This window comes from Bos javanicus, chromosome 1 (genome assembly GCF_032452875.1).
Source record: "Bos javanicus breed banteng chromosome 1, ARS-OSU_banteng_1.0, whole genome shotgun sequence".
NCBI lineage: Eukaryota > Metazoa > Chordata > Mammalia > Artiodactyla > Bovidae > Bos > Bos javanicus.
The window spans coordinates 114,273,757-114,280,449 of record NC_083868.1 but is presented as its reverse complement, the minus strand read 5'-3'; the positions used below and the strand labels follow the sequence as shown (position 1 = coordinate 114,280,449).

General features: G+C 38.7%; 1 non-coding gene across 1 annotated transcript; it reads left to right on the top strand.

The window, feature by feature from the left end:
- The first annotated feature begins 1,012 nt into the window (after positions 1-1,012).
- On the top strand, positions 1,013-1,085 carry TRNAG-CCC (transfer RNA glycine (anticodon CCC)). Its single transcript has one exon. It is a non-coding gene; the product is annotated as a tRNA-Gly (tRNA).
- Positions 1,086-6,693: the final 5,608 nt, after the last annotated feature.

Below are 6,693 nucleotides of genomic sequence, written 5' to 3'. Positions count from 1 at the left end.
TTATATCATTATCTGCCTTGTGGGGTTTTTATGAGGATTAAATGAGACTCTGCATCTAACAGAGTCTTAGCTATTAATAAAAAATTATTTTACAGGTACTACCACCACTACCGATCATCACGACACCACTCCCATTACCTCCTCTATCACTACTGTGTGTGTGCTAAGTAGCTTCAGTCACGTCTGACTCTTTGAGACCTTATGGACTGTAGCCGCCAGGCTCCTCTGTCTGTGGGGACTCTCCAGGCAAGAATACTGGAGTGGGTTGCCATGCCCTCCTCTGGGGATCTTCCCAATCCAGGTCTCCCGCATTGCGGGCAGGTTCTTTGCATCTGAGCCATCAATGAAGCCCTCTATCACTACCACACTGATGCTATTCTTACTGATATTTCCACCACTACGTTGCCTTCTTCATCATTATTTATGCAGGCCTTTTTGCTTAGAATATTCATGTTTTTATTTTCCCAATCCATTATTCATTTTTTTCATTGGTATGCTGGTTAACACTCAACAACTGATTCTAAAAAACAAAACCATCTAATTTTAAAGGTTGCAAATTTCCCATAGCTGATTTAAAGTTACCAATTTGATATCATTAAATGTAAAGCTGGTAAGGAAATCAATAGCACCATTATATAGTATTTCTATCATATAGATTCATTAGCTGGGGAAATAACCTCAAGAGTGTAGATAATAGAAAAACATAACGTAATAATTAGGAAGTGATGAGTTTCTAATATTTATTACCTGTCTTAATTTAGCTATTATTTTATATAATTTAATCTTTAACACAGACTGTGTTTAACAACCAGTTCGCAAAATTCCTAAAAGTTTAATAGTTATTTCTCATGAACCAGTACTAGTCAGCTCCAGTATACTACTGGACTTACTTTTTTAATGTACTGATTGAGTCTCACCTTACAGTCCTAGCTCAGATATGACCCTCTTGTTAGCCTTTATTGATTGAGAAAATGGGAGGCTGAAACTCTATTACACAGTACTTATGGGGACTTCCCTGGTGGTCCAGTGGCTAAGACTCTGAGCTCCCAATCCAGAGGACCCAGGTTCAATTCCTGGTCAGGAAACAAGATCCTACATGCCACAACCAAGAATTCACGTGCTGCAACTGAAGCTCCTGCATGCTACAATTAAGACCCGGTGCAGCCAAATACATACATACGTACATAAAGAAACAACAACGTATGCCTTATAATCATTTTTGTCCAGAACACAAAATTAGAATCAGAACTGTTCTTGGGCTTTGCTTATACTTTTCTCCCCTCAAACACATCTTCTAAATTTTACATATTTTTTACTTGAAAACATTTTATATGTAATATATAAAAATAAAAATTATATATATATACATATAATTATATATATAGGTTTCAGAAAATAATACCCTCAGAAATGGTGAACTAATTTTAATGATGAATACATTTAATTTCATGTTTTAGGTTTTCTAAACAACCCTCAGTCCATCTCATCTAAGTCTGGCACCTTATATTCGTCTTTGTTTTCCAAAGCATTTTAGTGTCTGAGCTGTGCTATGCTTAGTCTTGTTGGACTCTTTAGAACTCCATGGACTATAGCCCACCAGGCTCCTCTGTCCATAGGATACTCCAGGCAAGAATACTGGAGTGGGTTGCCATTTCCTTAGTATTTGAAAACTTTATTGGAGGCCACAGATCCAAACAGCTGTTCTCACATTTCTGTGACCCTCCCTGTACTGCCGTTTCAGGCCCAGAAGGTAATGGGTCTAGCTGTTGCTAGTCTAGGGTCCTACACAATTGCCTGTTGATTCCCCAGAACTCCACTTACATTTTTGTAAATCTCAAATTACCTAAACTTTATCTGCATCTCTTCCCTGTGGGGACCTAATACATTATCTTTGTCAGTCTTTAAAAAATATTAGTATTATGCTGTTGTTATTTTGTGACCCTAAGGACTATAGCCCACCAGGCTCCTCTGTCCATGGGATTTTCCCAGGCAAGAATACTGGAATGGGTTGCCATTTGCTACTCTAGGGGATCTTCCTGACCCAGGGATTGAACCTGTGTCACCTGCCTTGTCGGGTGAATTCTTTACCACTGAGCCACCAGGGAAGCCTGTTAGCTTAGTAAAATTAATGGTCAAAATAGTGTTCAGTCTGAAAAGTGAGCTTAGAAACCAAATTCTCTCTTTTTCCACTTAATATTCTTTTTATCATCCGTTTTTTTAAAATCACAAAATATTAAAAAAAATTAACTGTATCTATAATCTTATCGTTTTTTCCCACCCATAAAACCTTTTACCTATTACCATTTGTTTTGATATTTATTAAATACTTGGACAAAAGGTGATAGTTGTTTTATCTTGTATTTCTTTGATCATGAGTGAGACTCAACAATTTGTTTCACTAAGAATTCTTTGATCTAAAGAAACAGATTCTGAGTACTTTAAGTAAGGAAAGAAGGGCGTTAACTGGAAGGACACTGAGTAGCTCATGGACTGTGAGATGGAAAAATAGCATGTAACTGTGAACCTTCTCTTCTGTGGTGCTGCCTTCAAATGATTTAGCATTAATTACTTTGCATCCTTTCATGCCTCTATTTAGGATAACAGTTCCTGGGGAAGAGTCCTGTTAGAGTAGCATAGGTCACGTGATACACACTGTGGTCAGGAGTACACTGTTCACTGTTGCTGGTCCCACCAGAATCGTATGCAGTGGAGGATGCAACTCCACAGTGAAAATATGCAGGCATGCAAAGACAGCAACGATCACCCCAGTTTTTCATGTTTTTCAACACGTGTGTTATTTCTTTTGAAAACTGCCTATCCAAGTTCCTGGGCCATTTTTCTATTGGAATGTTGGACATAGTTTAGAATGGTTTACCTAAGACTTGCTGAATGTTAAGATGATTAATAGCACAATATGTTTGTTGCAAATGTTTTTTCTAAAATGTCCATTTCTTTTAGCTTTTTTTCATGTTTTTAACCTAGAGAAAATTTATATGTTTTTAATTTAAAATTTTTTGCTCTAATTGGGATTAGTTTTGATTAACTTTTCCAAAATGGTAACTTGTTTCGGTATAGTTAATTGGATAGTTTTCTACTTTGTGAAATACCACATTCAATAAACTCAATTCTTATTCTAGTTTCCAAAACTTTTGATTGTTTCATATATGGCTTTTTAATTATAGTTCTTTATTTTCATTCATGAGTTTCATGTTATTAGGTTATTTGTAGCTTAACAGTACATTTTAAATATTTGATGGAATAACTCATCTTTTAACTTTCATAAAATTACCCAGTTTTCAAAATAAACTTCAGTGTCATTTGCTCAAGTTCTCTACAGTCTTACCCTATTACATTAGATATCAGTATCAATTTGAAGAGAATAAAATAAGTATCAGTCTCTCCAAGCAAAAACACAGTATTTTTTCTATTTATTTAAAACCTTTTTATGTTTCACAGAAATTTTCATATGTTATACAAACTTTCATACCTTATGTTGATTATTAATTAAAAATATTTTTATTGATACTATGAAGGGCAGTTTTCCATCAAGTTAGGGTCAGTCACTCAGTCGTGTTCAACTCCTTACTCAAACTCATGTCCATCGAGTCGGTGATGCCATCAAAACATCTCATCCTCTATCGTCCCTTCTATTCCCATCTTCAATATTTCCCGCATCAGGGTCTTTTCAAATAAGTGAGTACTTCATACTGGGTGGTCAAAGTATTGGAGTTTCACCTTCAGCATCAGTCCTTCCAATGAACACCCAGGACTGATCTCCTTTAGGATGGACTGGTAGATCTCCTGGCAGTCTAAGGGACTTGCAAGAGTCTTCTCCAGCACCACAGTTCAAAAGCATCAATTCTTCCGTGCTCAGCTTTCTTCACAGTCCAACTCTCACTTCCATACATGACCACTGGAAAAACCATAGCCTTGACTAGATGGACCTTTGTTGGCAAAGTAATGTCTCTGCTTTTTAATAGGCTGTCTAGGTTGATCACAACTTTCCTTCCAAGGAGTAAGCATCTTTTAATTTCATGGCTTCAGTCACCATCTGAAGTAATTTTGGAGACCCCCCCAAATAAAGTCAGCCACTGTTTCCACTGTTTCCCCATCTATTTCCCATGAAGTGATGGGACCGGATGCCATGATCTGAGTTTTCTGAATGTTGAGCTTTAAGCCAACTTTTTCACTTTCCTCTTTCACTTTCATCAAGAGGCTCTTTAGTTCTTCTTCACTTTCTGCCATAAGGGTGGTGTCATCTGCATACCTGAGGTTATTGATATTTCTCCCAGCAATCTTGATTCCGGCTTGTGCTTCCTCCAGCCCAGCGTTTCCCATGATGTACTCTGCATATAAGTTAAATAAGTAGGGTGACAATATACAATTTAACTCAGATGACCATTATATCTACTACTGTGGGGAGGAATCCCTTAGAAGAAATCGAGTAGCCATCATAGTTAACAAAAGAGTTCGAAATGCAGGACTTGGGTGCAATCTCAAAAACGACAGAATGATCTCTCTTCGTTTCCAAGGCAAACCATTCAATATCATGGTAATCCAGGTCTATGCCCCAACCAGTATTGCAGAAGAAGCTGAAGTTGAACAGTTATATGAAGACCTACAAGACCTTCTAGAACTAACACCCAAAAAAGATGTCCTTTTCATTATAGGGGACTGGAATGCAAAAGTAGGAAATCAAGAAACACCTGGAGTAACAGGCAAATTTGGCCTTGGAGTATAAAATGAAGCAGGGCAAAGACTAATAGAGTTCTGCCAAGAGTATGTACTGGTCATAGCAAACACCCTCTTCCAACAACAAAAGAGAAGACTCTATACATGGACATCACCAGAGGGTCAACACCAAAATCACATTGATTATATTCCTTGCAGCCAAAGATGGAGAAGCTCTATACAGTCAGCAAAAACAAGACCAGGAGCTTGAGATCCCCGTGATCTTGTGGCTCAGATCATGAACTCTTTATTGCCAAATTCAGATTGAAATTGACAAAAGTGGAGAAAACCACTAGACCATCCAGGTATGACCTAAATCAAATCCAGTGGAAATGACAAATAGATGCAAGGGATTAGATCTTATAGAGTGCCTGATGAACTATAGATGGAGGTTCATGACATTGTATAAGAGACAGGAATCAAGACCATCCCCAAGAAAAAGAAATCCAAAAAAGGCAAAATGCCTGTCTGAGGAGGCCTTACAAATATCTGTGAAAAGAAGGGAAGCAAAAAGGAAAGGAGAAAAAGAAAGATATACCCATTTGAATGCAGAGTTCCAAAGAATAGCAAGGAGAGATAAGAAAGCCTTCCTCAGCGATCAGTGCAAAGAAATAGAGGAAAACAACAGAATGGGAAAGACTAGAGATCTCTTCAAGAAAATTAGAGATACAAAGGGAACATTTCATGCAAAGATGGGCTCAATAAAGGACAGAAATTGCCGGGGACCAGCCCGGGCTGATCCAGGGTATTCGAAGGAGAGACGGCGTAGGCGAAGATCAGGAAACAATTGCTTAATTAAATGTTAATTAAGGATATAAAGAGTAATAGAATGAGGATAGCTCAGTAGGAAAATTCAGTGGAGAAAAGAGGCTGAGATAAGGATAGCTCAGTGAGGAAATTCAGTGTAGAAAAGAGGCTGAATAATTCAGCCAGAAGGTAAGAGAAAGAACGACATGGTGAGACCAAGTTTCGGTGAACAAGGCCCGCACTTTATTTTCCAAAGTAGTTTTTATACCTTATGTTATGCATAGAGGATAATGGGGGAAGGGGTAGAGTCATGCAGTAAGCCAGGCTTTCTTCCTGCAAACATATCATATGCAAAAGTTTAGGTGATTTGCATCATCTTCTGGCCCGGAGGCCTTTTTCTCTAAAGGTGATTATTCTCAAGTCAGGCGCCAGCCTCCAAAAAGCATTAGATAAAGTTGCATTCCTACAGAGCAAAGGTGTGGTGGGCTATAACAAGAAAAAGAATTAACTCAAGGGTCCCAGGTTACAAACATTAAAGCTACTACTTACACCAACTATATTAATCAATACACTGCCAGGGACACAGCAGGTAAGGGATATGGAAACTTAGCAGCAAACATTGGCCCAACAAGTGAAAATCCCTTCACCAATACAATTTCTAATCAATCTTTTAACTACTCAAAAGAATCTGTGTTTAGACAGTTTAGAACATCTCCTGCCTCTCACAGTTGGGAGGCTCTGAACAATCACGTGTGGCCGGAAAAACCTATTCAGGCAGGCTAGAGGATTTCCAAAGGAGTTTGTAGGTTAAACACTGTCACACCCAGGAATTATTAACTGGAGCTGTAAGCTAACTTTTTTCAGAGAGGTAGTGGGGGACAGCCCCCCGTAAAGTCAGAGGTGTAGGTGAAAGCACAAAGCAGAAAGTAGGCAGACTCTGGTTTTGGGGGTATATGCTCGAGAATTTCCAGGGGGACTCCTGAAGCTCGATCCCGCCTTTGCGTATGCCGAGCCTCCTTCCTCATGACCTTTGTCATGGGCGGAGTTCCTCACGCTGGCTACCGGCAGTGATAGAATTCCAGTTGAGCTATTCCAGATCCTGAAAAGTGCTGCACTCAATATGCAATATGCACTCAATATGCAATATGCCGGCTCCCGGCAAGAAATGGTATGGACCTAACAGAAGCAGAAGATATTAAGAAGAAGTGGCAAGAA